Below are 20,470 nucleotides of genomic sequence, written 5' to 3'. Positions count from 1 at the left end.
GGAGGAGGAGGAGGAGGAGGAGGAGGAGGAGCCACTGCCGCAGCTGCCAGCAGTGAATCCTGGAGCCTTTTCTTACTGTTGGTTCAGCCCACACAACACTTGCAAACTTAAGACAAAGGACCAAACACCTACTTTGCCAGAAAGCTTAACAGAAGAAGTATGCCAAATACCCAAGACAACCCTGCAATTTGATCATAAACACACACAAAAAGTTAGACCCTCTTTCTCCCTGGTGGTCCAGAGAGGAATCATTCCTCTGCTGTTCTTCCTTTTGTCACATAAACCATCAAAATTGTCAGGAAGGGTGAACATATGAAGGAGCCATTTAACATGCAGAACCTAAGATGCTCATGGTACAGTGGAAGGAGGCTGACACATCAATCAAAAGTTGACAGACACACTAATGTACAATAAATTTTACAGTGGAATGCTTAGGGATGTGTATCATAAAAATCTTTCTGAAGGATGAGCTAAATAATTGAATTTGTTGAGGAAAATGTTTAACACAAAAGTAGGGATCAGGTTAGAAAAGACAGGTCTATTTATAATGGCCAATATGTTCATTTTTAGGTATATAGATATAGATATAACTTGATTGCTGAAAATAGCAAATATTTTCCGTCATGGTCAGTAAATAATGTGGCAGGATTTAATATACTTTCTTGTAAATCTACTTCTATTCCTGAACTGTTTTCTTCGAGGCTGCAGAGAATGAGGTCTATCAGATGGATAGAACGGCCATGCCCCTTTCTATTTCATTAGTACAAGTGTTCCCAGATAGAGGAGAGCCCTCAAGCTTATCCTTATGCATGCTAAGAATTAACATTTGCAGATTTATCACATCCTGGGGAATTTTAGAAACTTTATTTCTCATTTCTAGACTTTCCACTTGGCTGCTTCCCACTGTCTCTATTTCTCAGCTAAGATCTTCACTCATGAAAATAAGTTTGTTTTCCCAGTGGGTATACTTTGCAGGTAGATTTACATTCTTGGTCTGTCAGTTTCAACTCCTGGCTCATCATGGAGTGGGATGTCTCTGGTTTTCTTTGGTCTTTGTTGTTCATGTGCCAGAGAGTTTTGGAACACACTGTAGAGTTGTGAGTGTCCAGTTGTGGAGACCCTGATTCTGTTCGTTCTTTCTGGTGAACTATCCTCTTTTTAGTTTGGTAGATGGCTTCTCGTCTATGCTCAGAGTGAAGACTGTTTCTGGGGCTGCTGCTTTGTCTCAACTGAGATCTTTTATCTACAGGTAGATGCTCTGAGTCTGTCCAAGTCAATGATGTGGGCAGATGGGGTAGGATTTGAATATACTCTCCAAAGGCAGTGATGAAATATACACATGTGCACTGTGGCACTGCACATAATAGTTTTAAAACTGGCACATAGACATAAGGAACTGTTTGCAAGAACATGGCATATGATGTATGGAGCCAGGCTGCTTCAGTTAATGATGTTGGATTATTCATTACATGAAGCAGATTCAAAACAGATTGCAATAGCAAAATAATTCCTAAGTCAAAGTGCACAATGATTGGCAGCAGAGATGTGTCTTAGAAGAAATGAGACTCATTCCCTCCCTGCCTCCCTCTTTTCTACATCATCATCCCTCCATGCTGGGACTATACCCAGGGCCATGCTCTTGCTAAGCAGGCACTGTACCACAAAACTAAATCGACAAACTACAGATTTCCCTTCTTGAGAGGATGGATATTCTAACATGAATACCTTTTCATCAATACTAAGAGATGCTTCAGCATCCCTGAATGGATCCATGAGACTCATGCAAAAAAGACATTTACCTGCATCCTATTGAAAGACAAGTGGTCCCCATAGCACGTGCAATAATTCAAGAAAGACACAGGGAAGTTCAAAGGAACGTGAAGACATGTGAACACACATCTATAGGAACTGAACCTCTGCAGGGACAGGGCAGACAGTTGTTCGTGGAGACTACAAGGCTAGACAGTTGTGATCGCTCAGAAAGTTGGTCTTCAGTGACTACCGAGAAGAAAACTGACTCTTAGTTAAGTGATAATCTGCTAAATGAAGGAAGAGCCTGATTTGCATGGAAGAATTCCAGAATCTTCTTCAATAAATTGCTGCTAAGATATAAAAATAAAATAAATTATAGAGGTTTCTGTGGAATAAATCAAATATGTTTTAGCGTGTTATTTGATCATTTGTAATTCGTTCACTATTATGTATGTCAGAAGTCACAGCACTAAGAGGAAAAGCTGAGCAAAGGGACACAGCAGCTTGGATTTAAGAATCAAATCAAATTTAGCCTTCTAGAAAAGCTTGGGAATTTTTACATAGTCTGAGTGTCTCATGCTATAGATCATTTCACAAACATACAGAGTGTCACCTGCCTGGGGATTTACCTTCTTGTTTTGTCCTTTACCTATGTAACAAAGAAATGATGGCATTTATCAGACATTCTCACAGGAGACAGAGGAGCAGAAAAGATCAATAGGTTAATATTTATAAACTGCAATTCATGTGATAAAATGTCTGCAGGAGCACAAAACAAACATTATGCTAACGACAGGCTGCTAGTCATAAAGAAGCACCGGGCTGAGAGACAACGTGCACTTGCTAGCTTGGTTGCATGGATGTTGGTCTCAGACAGACATTACAGAACAGCAATGATTATCCGTCTCTGACTCCAAGAGCAGCATGAGAGCAAAGCCTGAATATGCTTTCTGCAGGCAGTCAAATGGAGGCATAAACACAGCAGGCTTCTGAAACGTCCTGTCTGATAAAGCTAAGCCCATGTGGCAGTCACCTATCCTAGCTCTTCTCTTGAAAAATGTATAGTTTATTTCCATTTGGTCTAGAATATCCAATATAATCACATTTTAATGGAACTATAATTATTTCTATAATCATGAAAAAATATCTAAGATACACATCAAATTTGTAAAACACATTTTGGTGTTTGTGTGTGTACTTAAGGTGTAGAGAAATACACCTAACTTTTTCATTTGTTATCTAGAGCTTGGAGTACTTTACCATGAGCACTTCTTTCAGAATTAGAAATTTTCAAAAGCAAATAAAAATTACAATTATTAGGGGCTGGATAGATCACTCAGTGGTTAAAATTTTTAAATTAAACAATAGAAATAATTTAAATTTAATTTAAAATAAGAGTTTCACCAACATTCTCATATGTTTGACTCAAGTCTATGATTAATCTTGACTAAGGAAAGAATCCTAATTGTACACAAAATTTACCCAGAAATGTTTATAAAATCCTTTTGTGAAATGTAAAAATTCTCCAACGTGCACAGGCAAATCCTTCCTAAAATCACGGGCCAGCCTTGTCATGAAAGACTATCAAAGTTTATTGATAATATATATGGACATTTGGGGCACACAGTTAAGGAAGCTAGGTGTGGTAGGACAAAACTTCAGAATTGGCATCCTGTGGGCTGAGACACAAAGCCAGTCTGGGTTCCATATAAAAGACCTTGAAAACCAACCAACCAAACACATAGCTGGGCCAGGTATGGTGGCACATGTCTTTATTCCCATAACTCAGGAAATGTGAGGCAAGTAGACCACTCCTACTTTCAGGCCAGCTAGGGCTACATAATGAGACCCTGTCTGAAACAAACAAGCAAACAACAAAAACTATCAATAACAACAACAACAACAAAACCTCCACAATTTAAAGAACGTACAGTAAAGGGAAGGTGCAGGTCTGTTGCCTGCTGTGCCCGCTAAAAGGGGCAGTGCTTCCCTGAGTGCCTGTTTTGCTTTGTCACAGTCTCCTCTGCAAAGCTTCCCCTGTAGGGACATCACCATATTGATTCCCAAAATAAATGTTGCTACAAAGTGTAAAGAAAACTTTCATGGCTAAGCACAGAACAAAAGGAAACGGCACATGGTGTTGTGAGGGATTTGAAAACTTCACAACCTGACAGTGTTCACTGGGAAGCACGTGCAATTAATTCCCCAGCACCTGTCTGCCTCTGTCTTGGTCTCTCTGGGATAGAAGCAAAGGGTATGAGAAGAGAGACTCAGAGAGGGTACACCTCTGTACCAGGTAGAACCTACAATGCCAAACCCACACAAAGATGCTTACCCACCCCGTCCTAGCTGTGTGCTCCTGCCCAGGCTAGAGCTTACTTCTTACATGCAAGCTGGGGGTTGGGGTGACTATTATATAATCTGGAATGCAGGGAGGAGAGATGGAGGTGTGGACCACAAGGGATAAAAGGAGCATCAGAAGTACACTGCCAGGAGTCCCCACCCAGGGTAGCTCCCTGCAGGTCCAGGAGCTCCGGTGTGGCTCCTTGGTAACCAGCAGTTTTGTGCAGCAAACTTACTCATCCTCAGTGCAGAAAATAAGGCAGCACCATACACAGTGTTGAGTCACTAGGAGACCTAAAAATAGGACAGCACCAATGGCTTTTTATAGGGACTATCAATTCTGTTCTCTAACTCTCAACAACAAATTAGTTTCAGGCCATCCCATTTCCAGTCTCTCTTATAACTTTCCCTCTTCCTGGTACAGAGACAAACAAATGAGCACACATCCTTTTGCAGGCACACACAAACACACAACCACAAGTAAACAATTATCTAGTATACACTGTCTCCGACCGTATCCTAAGTATTCAACCTAATTGTCTTACATGTATACATAGGAGGGAGGTGGAAAGGGCACATGTGTGTACAGGAGGGAGGTGGAGAAGGACACATGTGTGTACAGGAGGGAGGTGGAGAAGGACACATGTGTGCACAGGAGGGAGGTGGAAAGGGCACATGTGTGCACAGGAGTGAGGTGGAGAAGGACACATGTGTGTACAGGAGGGAGGTGGAGAAGGACACATGTGTGAACAGGAGGGAGGTGGAGAAGGACGCATGTGTGTACAGGAGGGAGGTGGAGAAGGACACATGTGTGCACAGGAGAGAGGTGGAAAGGGCACATGTGTGCACAGGAGGGAGGTGGAGAAGGACACATGTGTGAACAGGAGGGAGGTGGAGAAGGACGCATGTGTGCACAGGAGAGAGGTGGAAAGGGCACATGTGTGCACAGGAGGGAGGTGGAGAAGGACACATGTGTGTACAGGAGGGAGGTGGAGAAGGACACATGTGTGTACAGGAGGGAGGTGGAGAAGGACACATGTGTGCACAGGAGGGAGGTGGAGAAGGACACATGTGTGCACAGGAGGGAGGTGGAGAAGGACACATGTGTGCACAGGAGGGAGGTGGAGAAGGACACATGTGTGCACAGGAGGGAGGTGGAGAAGGACACATGTGTGCACAGGAGGGAGGTGGAGAAGGACGCATGTGTGAACAGGAGGGAGGTGGAGAAGGACGCATGTGTGAACAGGAGGGAGGTGGAGAAGGACACATGTGTGCACAGGAGAGAGGTGGAAAGAAACAGCTCACCATTTTTCGGTGAAGTTGATAAAATTGTAGTGATTTTCTTTTTTCTAATATTTTCTACATTTCCCATAACATAACAACAGAGGACCTATAACAAAAAAAAATAACAAACAAACAAACAAAAAAACCAACTCTTTTCCTGAAAAAGTTGTTTAGCCTCCAGAAAGCCTTCATATTTCTGATTCATACCAGATGGACCAGTGGGACATGATCTCAGCCCTATGAACTCATGAAACTACTTTCCATGAGATCACCAGGGCATTCTCTTGCTGGTTCTACTCCGAATGCCACAGCCCTTCTCAGCTCCCCTCTACTCCCTTCTCTCTACAGTAGTCGCAGCTCGGGGTCCAGGCCAGTTCCTGGGACAACAGTCTCCTCACTGTGCCAACTCTCTTCACTTCTTTTTCCTCTCCTAACGGCAGGTCCTTCAGCCTCCAGTGCAGGTGGGGCTGGCCTCCCTTCCTGGCTGAACATAAACTCTTGGCTACGGCAAGTCTTGGGTTCCCTCATCAGCTCATTCTCTGGAGACCAGTATGCTTTGAGGCTCAGCCCAGCTTGGGAAGTTCTCAGAAACAAGTTTATCAATGAGTAAGGAAAGGTACCCCAGACCCAGTGTGTGCGGTTTATACAATGGATGTAAGCAATTCTCTTTTTTCTTCCCACTTCAGGTTTCTTTTTTAGCTAACAAAACACTGGTCCAATTAGTGTCTCTTGAGGAAAGGTGAAGAACCAAGCATTACTTTTCCTTTGAATGGCCTTCTGGGTACCGCCAATGGGAAGGCCGGTCAGTAACTTCAATGTCCTCCAAACACACGGCTCGGCCTGCTGTTATAAACCACTTCAAACCCAGAAACACAAGGGACAGAAATTTCTCTCAAACATGTGTACCTATTGAAAAGTCCAACCTCACACTGACAGCAGATTCCTTCTGTTGGTAAGGGCTCAAATATGGGACTATGAACACTGCCCTCACAGCACGGAAGGGTAAACGGGTTCCTGCTGAGCTCTTTCATAGGAGCACTAATGCCTACACTGAGGATTCTGCATCATCATGCAGAATGTGTTGGGCGGGATTGGGGGAGCACACATTCAGACCAGAGATGCCTATTCCATAAATGAATAACTCACCTCCTGGACCAAAGCTATATGTCCTGCACATGGGAAGAGCAACGTCAATTTCTGTCTATACAGGCTCTTCTTCGTCACCCAGCCCCAACATTTTGTACTTTTGCTTTAACATTTATCCCTCCCTCTGCATTCCCACAGTCCCTGTTCCCAGTCTCCACCAACATTCTCCCCAGGCTTTCTTAAGCTCCTATCAAATTCTTTATATTCACACCACTATGAAATTCTCAACATCAGGCATAATAATTAATAATTTAAAATTACTTCCTACTTTAAAAATTACCAAACACCAAATGCTCCAGCAAACGTTCTTCCATGACCTGGAGTCGAAGAGCAAAAACAGAAGGAAACTTTATATTCTTCCACTTTCCCCCTACTTCATCACTGCTGCTCACCCACCTCACCACAGCCTACTCACATCCACCATCCCCTTTACTAGAAACATTCCACGGATGCCACTGACGTGATATTTTTATTCCTTTTGTGAATGTCAAGGGCACTTTATAGTCTTGCCAAGGGCATTTATAGACTGTATATATAGATAGTCTATAAAGTCTTTATATAAAGATCTTATCATCTTCATTTTCCACATATGTGTATGTATACACAGCTCCACTTTTCTTCCATATGCTGCAGTAAACAACTGACCTTTCTTAAATGGAGAATCATTCACTGATCCACTAATTCATTTGTTAATTTGGTCATTTAACATACATACACTCACCTCATCTATTCAATGAACTTCACTGTGTCAGGGTGCAGTGGTGTGCCAGGTAAACAAGGTCTTACATCAGTGGGAGGGTATTGGGTGGGGCATGAGCATGAACAATACATGGGGCTGTGCACTGAAACAAGAAGGGACTAAAGTGGGGGCAGCCCTTGCCATTCAACTCAGAAAAGCAGCAGCAGGGTTGAGAACTGTAGAGAAGAAAGCAACTTCAAGCAGAGGAAACAGCATGTGTGGAGGCCCAGAATGGCAGCATGTCCATTAACTGAGTGAGTTCTAGGGAGGCCTGGTCTTGCCTTAACTCATCATCGTGACTCGACATTCACTTATTCAAAGTCTTAAATATCAAAATTGCTAATAACTGGTTAGACTTAACCAAATAATTTGGTTCTTATATTTAGAGCAGACTGAAAGTCAATGCAGCCACACTCTATCATCTAAGGCCCCACACAGATTTGCCAGGGAGATGCAATTTCTCAGTTGGAATCCTTAAGGGAGTCCTTAAGCTTTGGCCCAGAAAGTGGGTTGTTCAACACAGCTGGCACTCCTTCAGCCTTCGATACCTGGTGCAGGTTTTCTCCACATCCAACCAGTTAGAAGTTTCTTTTTTCCAAGGAGCTTCACGTCATACAATGTTTCCTCAGACAAGAAAGAAGGGTGACCCCTGAGCTTTCTTCTCTGGGTCCTCACCTGGCTGTTCTCCTAATAGGCTCACTGGTGAGCCATTGGCTAAACAGCCAAACTGATTCCCACACAGTAGCCCTCCTCCTTTCCTTAGCTCAGGAATAAAAATGAAGCCAGCTAGCTGCCCAGCAAATATGGGAAAACTTTTCCATGGAACTAAGAAGAAAAGAACCTTTGTGTATCACTTTTCAGACAAGCATAGATAGCCCTAAAGACTGGTCAAGGGCACTAAGACCCAATTAGTAAGTTTAGGATCTCTAAACAATGGGAGATGGGGGATGGAGGAGACAAGACCAGTTTCTGGGTTGTTATTGAATAAAGGATGATGGGCATTCACAAACTGTATCTTCAAAATATCTGTCTTCACTACTCTGTTTGGCTATGTGGGGAGGTGAAGAAGGGGTAGAGAAGGGTTTCTAGATCAGGAAGAAGGGGGAGGGCAAAGAAAACCCAGAGAGAGAACCAGTGACAGCAGCACTGAGAAGAGCAGAGGCAGAGAAAAGATGCTTCCTGGCAGACGCGCACAGCTTCTACAGACTTTCATCTGAAGCTATCTCCTCCAGTGGCACAGCACAGCCCTGAGGCTGAGTGGCAGGACAGCTGGGGGCAGACAGAAGTGTCACCATTTGTTGGTTAGGACATTTATGAAGGTCACCTAGCACCCACGGAAAGCAGGATGCAAGGTAGTCCACAGCTTTGGACCCAACAGACAGACCTGTGGGGGTGCTACAGCAGGATCCATTTGAGAAGTGTAGAATATATCCCTTCCCAGAAAGGCAAGAGGATGGGTGTGGATCCTCACCGACAGTAACACTATGCACAACAGTATGAGCCCAGTAGTTTTTAGTGCCTTTCCAGGGGCTCTAAGAGCATGGAGAGTGTCCTTCAAATCCCCCTTACAGTCCCTAGATGCCACAGAGAAGATACATGGAGATACGCTGTTGCCTTGTCTCCACTGTAGTTGCACTCCACTGCACCTTTCGCTAAACAGAGGGAGAATGCAAGTATTATGTGCTCTTGTCCAGCAGAACGAAGAAGATCCTTAAGGGGACTGCAATCATATGAACCTGGAAAATCATGTTTTGTTCTTGTCTACATTAGATACCTATGCCTTGCATCTCTGAGATGAAATGAGATATTACTATAGAAAACCTATAGGACTGAGGGCTTTTTTATTAGATATTTTCTTTATTTACATGTCATATTTCCCAGTTTCCCCCCTGCTCGCCACCCCACCCTCTCCCACTTACTGGCCCTGGCATTCCCCTACACTGGGGCACAGAACCTTCACAGGGCCAAGGGCCTCTCCTCCCGTTGATGACCGACTTGGCCATCCTCTACTATACACATGCTACTAGAGCAATCAAGGACTGAGGATTTTTTAAAGCATCCAAAAGGCTCCCACTCCCAGGGAAGCAAGTGCAACTCTTCAGTTCTATAAAACCATCAACCCCCATGGACCACCTAAAGCTCTATATCAAGAAGGCTAACCACTTGTGGAATGTAATCACTTAAAGAGTAAGGGCAAGGGTAATAATATACACCCTCGTTGCTTGTTGTCAGTATGTTGTCCCAAGCACCATGCCAGAATAGCCATTCAAATGTTGGCTTGTTTGCAGGAATGCATGGGAAAATCCCTTTGTCCTGTTCTTCAGAATGAGTAAGAGCAGAACAGGGAGTGAGCTGAGATACCTGCATGGGGACTGGTCTTATATAACCATGTGATTCTCAAATTGGTTCAGTCCCTTCCCATAGGAAAAGGCTCTGACAGTCTTCCTACACATCTAGAATGCCATCCCCAGAATTAGTATCCCACGCCATGGAGCAAGCTCCCAGCTCCAGCTTCCCTGCGGACTTGAAACAGCTATGGCCAGTAAGTTCACGGCACATGGAATTCAAAGTTATGAAGGACACTATCATATGATGAGCCTTTGGCAAACAGGAAACAAAACAAACCATATTGCAACTGTGTAGTGTCTAGACAGGGGCAACATCAAGAGGCATGCTCATCTCATGTTGCATTCCTCAAGATGGTCAAATTCAAAAGTCAATGGAAAGAAAGCTGATGGCTCAATTATGAGTCTCTAATCTGGCCATTTCATCAGCTCTTTACTGACCCCAAGGATGCCCAACTTTGTTCTCTAGGGTACTTTGTTAAGATTTTCCAGAGTCCAAATACTACCCAGATACCTATAGCCAAGGGAAGGAGAAGGAGGAACCTGACCTTATGACCCAGAACCTCTTAGCCCGCTCATCCTAAGTTAGACTCTAATCACACGCACTGGTCCCAGTGCTGTCCATCCTAGGTCCTGAGTGTCCCCAGAAGGGTGCCGTGGAAGCTGCGTGTGCTGGTGTAAGCCTTTGCACCTGGAATCGCAGCACTCGAGAGATGAAGTATGACTGGGAAACTGAGGTTAGCCTGGACTACACAGTAAGACCTCTTCTCCAAGACCAAAGCTCCATGATGCATAGAGTCAATCCATTCAGAGCTTTGTATTTTATGCAGCAAAATTAATTTAATGCATGCTATGGTTTTGAGCCTTTCATACTTTTATTGTAAGTCATGCCTCCATGAGAGCAGATACTCATGGTAGCGTGTCTAGAGAGACACTTTCTAGAACGGTAGAATGGGTCTGAATAGACATGCTTACTAGTAAACATGCATAATAATGATAATAATAATAACCAACTCTTTCATCACAAAAGATTGTTAAGAAGGGGGCGGGGTCCTACAGCATAGTCATTAGTAGGAAAACCCCCTAAAATTCATGGACCTGGGGATGTGTTTTTCCCAGGATTGGGGCTTACATCGAAGCTTTGTGCTTTGACTCTTTAACTCACTTGGTCTCTGTCAGATAAAGAACTGTTCCAGCCATCCAGCAGGGATAGGGCACACGCTGGCTCATTTCAACCACCAGCTACTTATATCAATAGTAAGACTACTTTATGGTCAGGTGGATGGGGCTAGCTCCATCAGTACATTGCCTGCTGAGCGAGCATGAGGACCTGAGTTCAAATAAGAGGTCTCACAAGAGGACCAGTTCTTACATAAAAAATTGATTGTGGTGGCCTATGTGTGGTTGTGGACAAGTCAATTTATGCTCTGTGCTGAGGGGGTGGAGACAGAAAGATCCCTGGGGCTCTTGGGCCAGACAGTCTCACCTAATTAGTGAGCCCCAGATACCAGCGAAAGACCCTAACTCAAAAAATAAGACAGTCAGCTCCTGGCCATGACTCCGAGAGACTAACCAAATGGCCTCCTTTAACATGCATGTATACACACACCTATACGCGAGGTGGAGAAAAAAATGTATGAAAATCTGCTAGGTGAGTCAGGTTTGTTATGTATTAACTCATTAATCTCCACTACTAGCCAAAGTAGAGTGGCTACTGAGCCCTCCTTGCTAATGAGCCATTAAAAGAGATAAGATAAGCAGTGCAACGTCAGCTACTAACAAGCAATGAAGCAGAAATCTGAAGTCTGGTGCCAGAGACTGGGGTATGGGAGCATGAGAAATGACACAACACTAGCCTGCAGTCGAATTAGATTGCTCTCAAGAACACCACTCCTGTTTTCTTGTTTTCATCCTCCATTTGCCATCCCTTCACTTATTGGATGGTGCTATTCTGCTCCAGGAATCCATTTATATAAAAGAAGGAATGAAGAGAGAAAGAAAGAACAAAAGAAAGGAAGGGAGAGGGAGGGAGGGAAGAAGGGACGGAGGAAGGGAGGGGGAAGGAAAGGAGGAAAGATGGATGGAAGGGGAAAGCTGCCACGAAAGTTTATATGAAGCACAGAGGTGAATAATAAATCCTTGTTAATGCATTTGCCCTTCGGTCACAGATATGTTATAAGCAAAGGGAAGAGGTGGGGGAGAGAGAGTCTTATAAAATTCAAGGTAAATTTCATTTTTATGAAATGAAGACCTGGGGGAAATCCTCCTGAACCTTTTAGAACCACATACATTGCTGGTTAAACACTGCTAAACAATTACTTCTCAGCCTTGGAGTTTCCTATTTACATAACTTTGTTCTGCTGTGCCCCCTAGTGGACAGAAAGCACATCACCTCTACAAGGAGAAACCTCCATCCTGTCCAAGGGTGGCAGCAATCCTAACAGCAGGAAGCTGGGAAACCTGCAGTAGGATAAACCACTTTCCTTTTCCCCCTTCTACTAACACTCCCGAGGAACGTTTCCTAGAACTAAATTAATAAAAAAGTTAAACTGCAAGAAAAATTAAACTCAAGATACTGCCATGGCAATCAATTACAGTTTGTAGTTTTTTCTTTTTTCTTTTTTTCTTTTCAAGGACCTTTTTATTTCACGCTGTCGGAGAGTTTATTTATTTTTTCTTTTTGCATTTTCTTTTTTTTCTTTTTTTTATTATTAGATATTTTCTTTATTTACATGTAAATTTCTCCATTCCCAGTTTCCCCTCCAAAAAACAAAGAAACAAACAAAAACAACAAAAACAAACCCCTGTTGCCTCCCCCCTCCCCATGCCTGCCACCCCACCCTCTCCCACTTATTGGCCCTGGCATTCCCCTACACTGGGGCACAGAACTTTCACAGGGCCGAGGTCCTCTCCTTCTACTGATGATCGAATTTGCAATCCTCTACTATACACATGCTGCCTGAACAATCAGACCCCTCCATGTGCAGTCCTTGGTTGGTGGTTGAGACCCTGGGAGCTCTGAGGGTACTAGTTAGTTCATATTGTTGTTCGTCCTAAGACGTTCCTATAAATCCAAACCTTAAAAAAATATGTTCTAATGATAGAATTATCTATATGTTCTCTCTCTCTCTCAGTTGCAAGTGCTAAAATGGGATTCCCCCACATCGTCTCTACTTTGTTCTCTCCCTTGCTGAGAGGGAGCAGGGCGTAACACATCACATACATAAAATCATCAAATGGACAGAAATGGCAATGACCGCACAAGTCTGCAAAAAATGAGATATGGGGCTGATTCTCCACTTCAGACAGTGACAATCTGGTCCATTCTATTTTGGAGCAGTGGGGCAGATATGCAGAGTGGCTTTCGGGTGGTCTGAGACCATCCTGCTGGACCTCAAACATCAGAGCCCTGCTAGTGATGAACTGTTCCTCTCTGGTTCCGTGATGGGACATGAGACCGGCCACCTTCTCTGCTGCCTGCTGCGTGAGAGCTTTCAGTTCTCGCTCACTTTCTTCTGCTGTTTTGTCAATCCCAACATGCAGACAGCTGTGGTCTCTGCACATGAACCTCAACAGGAAGCTAGAGAAATTCTACGTGATCAAGCCACTGAAAGGCCAGAGAATGATACCTGGGCCCATACAGCTTAAAGGGAAATGACGAAACGTCAAGAGGTGCAAGTTAGACAAGAAATGCGACTAGAGTAGGACCTAGCTGCCCAGACCACTGTTCAACTTCTGCTCCTTTCTTATTTTGACTCCATTTACCACTCCTGACCTCTCTAAGGCTTTGCTGCCACAAAGCTTAATGAACCTCAAAAATGTATTATTACTGTTGTTAGATTTTTGCATTTCAAGTACATTTTTTTGCACTTCCATGATAAGGCAGGAAGGAGAAAGCGAAACTAGATTGCTATGCCACATTTAGAAGACTTTCCTAGCAGCAAAGAGAGAAATGCTTGGAAATGAGACTCTAGAAAGGGGGGTGCTGATAAAACTCAACCTCCCAGTGCAGCAGGAAAGTTCCATCTCACAAGGAGGACAGTTAGACATCTTAGAATGCTGCTAGTCCTTTCTAAGGCACCAGTGCACGCTTGGTGACTCCGAGAGCCATGACTTAGTCTTATACCTGCCAAGCTGCAAGCCCTCCACCAGAGCACCAGAGCCTACAGGGTGGCAGGATGCTAACGGCTGTGGGTTTGCGCCACCTGGTGGCTATTTCTGCTCTGGTTTTACCAGTGACTAGAGTGGTTTGTTGCTGCTGCTGTTGCTGGTTTGCTTTGTTTTGATATAATAATTTTGACCATGCTTTTCCCCCTCTCCTAAACGCTCCCAGAATCCTTTTCTCTAACTACCCAAATTCATGTTCTTTGTTTAAGTCCGTGCTGTCTCAATTTGAAACAGGACTATACCTAGAATTTGTTAGAACGGGGTGTGTAGGTATCAGATGGGAAAAGACAGTGCATCAAGAAGGTTGAGAGGGGAAGAACTGTTCCCCAAGGACCAAGTCCACACAGTACCTGCTTGAGAGTGTACAAGACCATGCACAGAGCAGGGCATGGTACTGCGTGCCTTTGGTCCCAGCACTCCAAAGGCAATCTCTATGAGATCAGTCTACACCCTGGTCTAAATTGAAAATTCCAAACCAGCCAAGGCTACATAGTGAAACCTGTCTAAAACAAGAAAGAATAATAAAAGGAAACAAAAGAACCATAGGAACCAAACACTGGCCTTAGTTTCTAGCAATCACTTTGCCTGCATCCCCTATGGGTTTCTGAGAAAGGAGGAGCTAGATGGAGCTTGGATCCTCACTAATATTAGCCAGGATTTCCTTCTTCCGGAATTCTATAGAGCTAAAATATATAGAATTTTAGGAACTATGATGAGCAGAAAAAATACATATATTTTGCTGCCCTTTGGCTTTTCTGATCTATTGGTTATGGGTATATTAGTAGCTGAAATACAAGCCAAGGAATTGGCTAATAATTCCAGCCAATTGTCACATTATCCTGGTAGGAAAATGGCTTGATTCTCAGCAAAGCTCATTCTACACTGTGCTTTCCGTAAATTCCTTCATGTTAAAGGAAGACACACACGACAAAGGTGAGGCCTCAGCTCAAAGTGTCATGGCTTAATTTCGTCGACAAGTGTGCCATCCACTCTTACTAATGTCATCCTTGCTTTCAAAGAGTGGGAGTCACATTGGCAGTGTGCAGACCTGACAATACCCTGTTGGATACCATGCTAAAACAGAAGACAAGCTGCTAGCTCTTGACCTACAATAGATTGAAAGAAAATTCCATACAGTTGCACTGTTATGATATTAGTTTATCAGCAACTGCAAGAAATTTCTGCTTTAAAATAACTTAATCAATGCACTGTAAGGTATAGTGTCCTCCCCACCCCACATTTCTGACTGTTCTAAGAGCATGCAGTGTATACAAAAACCCTATAACTCAGAGAGGTACATGTCTTCTCCATTTTCTACAAACAGGAAACAGCTCTCTGACACAACAGGGACAATCAAACAAACCAGATTCTCCTTATTAGGAGTACATATGATATCTCAATTTAAAAAAAAAATCATTGAGTGTTATATGTGTGAGCACACATATGCCACTCGTATGTGAGACACTTAGGGAGCTCTGAGGACAACCTTCTTGAGTCACTCCCTCCTTGTGGGTTCAGGGACTCCTTCCTGCTCAGGTACATGGGCTTGGCAGCAAGCACCCTACCCACTAAGCAATCTTGGTTATGCTTCACTCGTCATTACAGAGTCTACCTTCACAACTGCATGGCTCCTCAGTACAGCACAGCACTAGATTCATTTTGTTATTGTTGTTAACTATACAGTCCTATAGAGCCAAGATCAAGTGCCCTTCTCTTTAAAAGACATCTTATTTAATATTTGTGCTTCATTACTTTCATTTAACACATAGCCAACAGGCATTATAATCCGTTCCTATAGGAAACTCACCTAAAATAAATATTCTGCAGTTTCTCCACATGGCACATCAAAGACCCCGTCTACTTAGGAACTTCACCCAAAACTTCAGGATTGTGCCATTTCAAGCAGCAACATTGATGACAGAGATGAGCGAATGCAAGCTGAGAGCAGCGGCAGCAGGTTTGCCTCCAGTGTGAGGACTGGGACAGGAGTCTGCACACTGTCAGTGGGGTTGTGTCCAAACAGATGCCAAGCAGCTTAGCGACAGCTACTTGCATCCAAGAATAACAGTACGTTGAATATTCATGTTGCAGTTACAAGTAAAGTTAGATAAATAGGAGAATTTTCAAGTGTGGAATCCATTAATAATGAGATTTGACTATGTGTTTAAACCTCCCTTTTAATTTAAAAATCATTATAATCTTTCCCTCACTCTCAAAGTCAACTCTACTTTTTTCTTTCTATGTGACAAACACTGGACATGACAAAGATCAGCAGTTTACCAAGGGCACAGAATATCCTCTCCATAGGCCTGGGACAATCTATGGTTTCCACTTTTCCTACCATCTTATGTCACAGTGGTGTGAGTCACTGGGCCCCATTTCAATAAGAGCAGTGGTAGCTTTCATAAGTTCATAGTAAAAATATCTAATTCCTGCACTGTTTCCATGCACTAACCATCACTGAACAATTTATTAATTGTCTTATAATTAGGTATACACAACTTATTGACAGTTGGATATTATACCTCCCTCATTCTTATTTATGTATTTACTAATTAGCATCTTGCAGGAAATTGAACCCACTCCTTTAAATGCAGATTGAAAATGCTCTACCACTGAGCTATACCCAAATACTTCGTCTGAAGACTTACAAGAGAGAATCGATTTGCATTAGCCATGTGCTCTAAGAGGGAGAGAGAGAAGCAGTGTGAACAACCTGAACTCAGGCACCGAGTTTTCTCTCTGGGTGGCACTTACATCTAAAGGCATTTGAAAAGCAATGATACAGCTTCTGCAGTGTGGGGACTGGGAGGCAAAGAGAGGAAGGAAAACATAAACAGAGCTCACTTGACTCCCTGCCATCTACTCTCAGGAAGACAGCAAGCCCCACAGCTGGAACTATGTATAATCACACTTGTGTAGCTGCATGACTACCTCCAATCTCTCAAGAAGACAGAGATGCTCCTGAACAGCTGCACATAAAGCTTACTTCTGACGAAATATATTTCCTATCACTTATTATTGTTTCTATTTTCTTATTTTATTCTTTTTTATTTAAATGATGACTCTGTGGGCAGTGGTAGCACATGCCTTTAATCCCAGCACTTGGGAGGCAGAGCCAGGCGGATTTCTGAGTTCGAGGCCAGCCTGGTCTACAGAGTGAGTACCAGGACAGTCAGGGCTAAACAGAGAAACCATGTCTCAAAAAATAAATAAATAAATAACTCTGAAAAGTTAAAGGCAATGTCTAAAACTTCTCACACTAGTGCAAATTGCAATAGATGAAAACCATATATTTTTAAATTTTTTTTCTTAGTTTAGTTTCTTAGCCAAGGTAAACAGAAGGCCTTGACCTCTTCAGCAAGCTGGAAGGTGTACTCAGTCTCCACAGACAAAACCAGTGCCCACCTGTACCCATTGATAATGGAATGCGGCACCAAGGGAACAGTTGGGTACCTGATCTGCAGATAGACGCTGGACACATTACAGACACACTCGAGAAAGCAAGAGCGCAGGGTCTGCTCTGTGATGTCCAGCACTTTAGGGTTATAAATGCTGCCATTGTCAAACGCCTGCTGGATGATCAGCTGAAAGATGGAGGAGATGTTCAGCATGTTTGGCAGTGTGGCTTCACTGGTTCCTACCTTGTCTCCAGTTTTTATCAGCTGTACATCACTCAGAATTTCAGTGGTAGCTCTGGAGATTTTAGTGGTGATGCCTAAAGCCTGGAAGAAATAGGTCTTCTCAGGCCCCAGACCGGTCTTCTGATCAGGAGCAGTGACTTCACAGGGAGGCACCATATTGGCCTGCAGCATTTCCCTAATTTCAGTGAGGTCCTCCTTAGTAAACACGAAGCCCAGGTTCCCCCAAATGTGAGGCAGCAGTTTCTCCAGAGCTGAGTTGTTCCCCAGATGCCCCCTTGATTGACTTGTGCATCACGGTGTTCTTGCTCATCAGCATCGCATCCTTCCCTTGGAGGGACATGCTGATATGCTGTATCTGCTTGGAGCTCACATTGTCCACTTCCACAATGAAGCATTTTGGGTAATCATCCAAAAGTTGGATGGTCTTAAGGAAGTAGTTGGATTTCCAGGTCGTCCTGTCTTCTCTGAACATCACGGTTGTGCATCAGGAATTGCCACGTGGGGCTTGAAGACGGTGTCACTCTAATGAAGACTCCTGGTGACAGATGGGACCCTGTCTTAAAATGAGCGTGTGTGTGTGTGTGTGTGTGTGTGTGTGTGTGTGTGTGTGTGTGTTCTGGAATTATTTTATTAGGAAAGCCTGTTCCTTTGGGGGTGCTGAGCTAAGGAGTATGAAGTCCATCTACCTCTTCCATTAAATTGTCATCCTTAAAAAAAAAAATTGTCCTTTCTGCCTTGTTCAAACAGCAGCCCCTTCTATACTGGTGTTATTGTAGGTTTCAGTGTCAAGTTGCCTCAAGTTAGAATCAGCCATGTAAGGATTCTCACTGACATACCTGTCTCAGCAGCCTTGATTGATGTAGGAAGATAAGTCCAAACCTTCCCCCCAACCCTCCACCCACACACACACAGTGGAGAGCACTGTCTCTTAGTATCCCAGATTTAAAGAGTAAGCCTTTGGCTAGCCTGGCCTCCCTCACACAGCTGAGTTGATTTTCCCAGGTATGTCTCTGCTAATGTCTTGGTTGACAGCAGAAGCAGCATTTCCAATAGCTTTCATTATGGACAAGGGACCGGTGGGCTCTCTCCAGGAGCATGCCAGTCTTCTGGTGCTAGCCTGGGACTATTGAGGCACCTCACCATGTAAATGGGACAACTACTGGCTATCACTGCTCTAATGAATGATGACAGTCAGGACCAAGTCAAGTGCCAGGCTCTCAGCTTCTTGAGTATGACTTAGCTGTATTCTTTAAGCTCATTTAATAAATTCACACACACACAGACATACACACACACATGCATGCACGCACGCACGCACGCACGCACACACACACCAGGGACTACTGTTCTCTAGAGAACTCTGAACTCAAAACTCTGCCTGTGGTTTCCAAGACATGTACTTCCTAAAATGAAGGGAGGCTCCAGGGTGCCTAAGATCTCTGTCTGCTTTGGTGACTTTGAAACACAAAAAGTTGTGACCAGTTTGCAGTCAAGGGAATCAATCATAGATATATTAAAAGGTAGGTTTCCTAGCCCATGGCTTGGAAGCAGGAAAACAGAAGCTGAAATGTGGCCTGTATGGACTCTAAGAGCCTGTTAACTTACTGTTTCCTGGGCTCTGTCTACCTGGGAGAAACAAGATAAGAAATTAAATTCTTTCTACAAATTTAATCGTTATCCAAGGAAATCAAATTTTATCCAAGCTTCTCGGTGATCTTCCAAGTTCCGAGTTTGACAGGCAGGATGGTGTTTGCTTTGAAGGCACAGAAAGAACTCACCACGCGTCTGCTGAGACCGTGGTGCGCAGCCTGGAGCATTTCTGCAGAACAGCCGCTAGGTGGCAGAAGGAACCCGTGCGTCTGTGCTTAGGCGTGTTTCAGCCTTGGCCACGCATTCTCCAGTGAAATGCATGACTGTTGGCTCCTTTTCTGCATAGAACATTACTCAACAGTCTTTCCAGTTTCTCAACCCTCTGATGTAAGACCGGGACCTAAGCCTGGGGATAGTTTTCTAAAAATGTTTTAAAAATGAAAGTCCAAAAATTGTAGAACAAAATCCAGGAAGTCGGTGCTCCCTTTGGGCTATTCTTTAGCAAATGCCTTTTTTCCCCACCCTTAAAATAACTTTCTGAGTCTTCAAGGAAAGGGCCACATAAATTTGAGAGTCTTTAGAGTCACATCAAGCTGACTTTCAGTGAAAAAACTCCACCCTTGCCCATCACATACTCAGGAAACAGAACACTCCAAGACAGAGAAGGGCAAGAGCTGCCTACACTTGAAAACCAAAGTGGGTCAGGATTTACCAATTATGCACGGACAGAGAACACAGACACTGAAGAAAGTGGGTCACCCTTGGCTTGTGATGTAAGTACACAGGCTGCAAGCACCAAGGTTGATTCTTCATGCCTCCCACCCACTTCACCTTCAGAGGAACCCAGCATCCTTTGGCCTCCAGGCTGCACTGTAGGCCTGCCAAGGCCTTGGGCAGATGAACAGTACACAGAAAGAGGGCTTATCTGAGAGTGCGTACATGATTCAAGTGAAATCCATCCCAGGTAGTACCAGGCTGAGCTCCACATGGCGATTTTGACGATTTATGGGTAGAAAAGATGGGACGATCGGCGCTGCTTCCATGTGAAGTAGTTATGCCTTATCTCCCAACCCAGAGAGTAGGCTTAGAAGGCAAAGGCAAAGTGGGAAGTGGATGCTGTCCACCTTAACTGGGCCGCATGTCTCAGAAAGGAATGACACAAAGGTGGAGAGGTGGCATCAAAGATAGCAAGACACAAGAAAGTCTCACCAGTCAACTCAATTCATCTACAGTGTCAGATGGACTGTCAAAACCAAAGATATGACATGATGTAGTAAACATTGCAACTAGCTACGAAGTTGAATGTGTTATCAATAAATTCTTTTATTCGGAAAGACATTAACACTATAAAATCAATAGCTTGAACATGTTTAAATTGAAGAGACATTATTAAAAAGTTGAAAAAAATGGTCACTTTGACACACTCTAGATAAAAAGCTAAGCCAATTGCTAGATTCTTA

General features: G+C 43.6%; 1 protein-coding gene and 1 pseudogene across 5 annotated transcripts in view; both read right to left on the bottom strand.

Annotated features, from left to right (window-relative positions):
* Nucleotides 1–20,470, bottom strand: part of Elmo1 (engulfment and cell motility 1) — a 530,953-nt gene that overhangs the window by 299,357 nt on the left and 211,126 nt on the right. The gene's annotated exons all lie outside the window — the stretch shown is intronic.
* On the bottom strand, nucleotides 16,961–17,986 carry LOC116082719 (annotated as a pseudogene).

Source organism: Mastomys coucha, unplaced genomic scaffold, assembly GCF_008632895.1.
Source record: "Mastomys coucha isolate ucsf_1 unplaced genomic scaffold, UCSF_Mcou_1 pScaffold7, whole genome shotgun sequence".
Classification (NCBI taxonomy): Eukaryota; Metazoa; Chordata; class Mammalia; order Rodentia; family Muridae; genus Mastomys; species Mastomys coucha.
The sequence above is the reverse complement of the archived record's forward strand: the minus strand, read 5'-3'. Positions and strand labels throughout refer to the sequence as shown.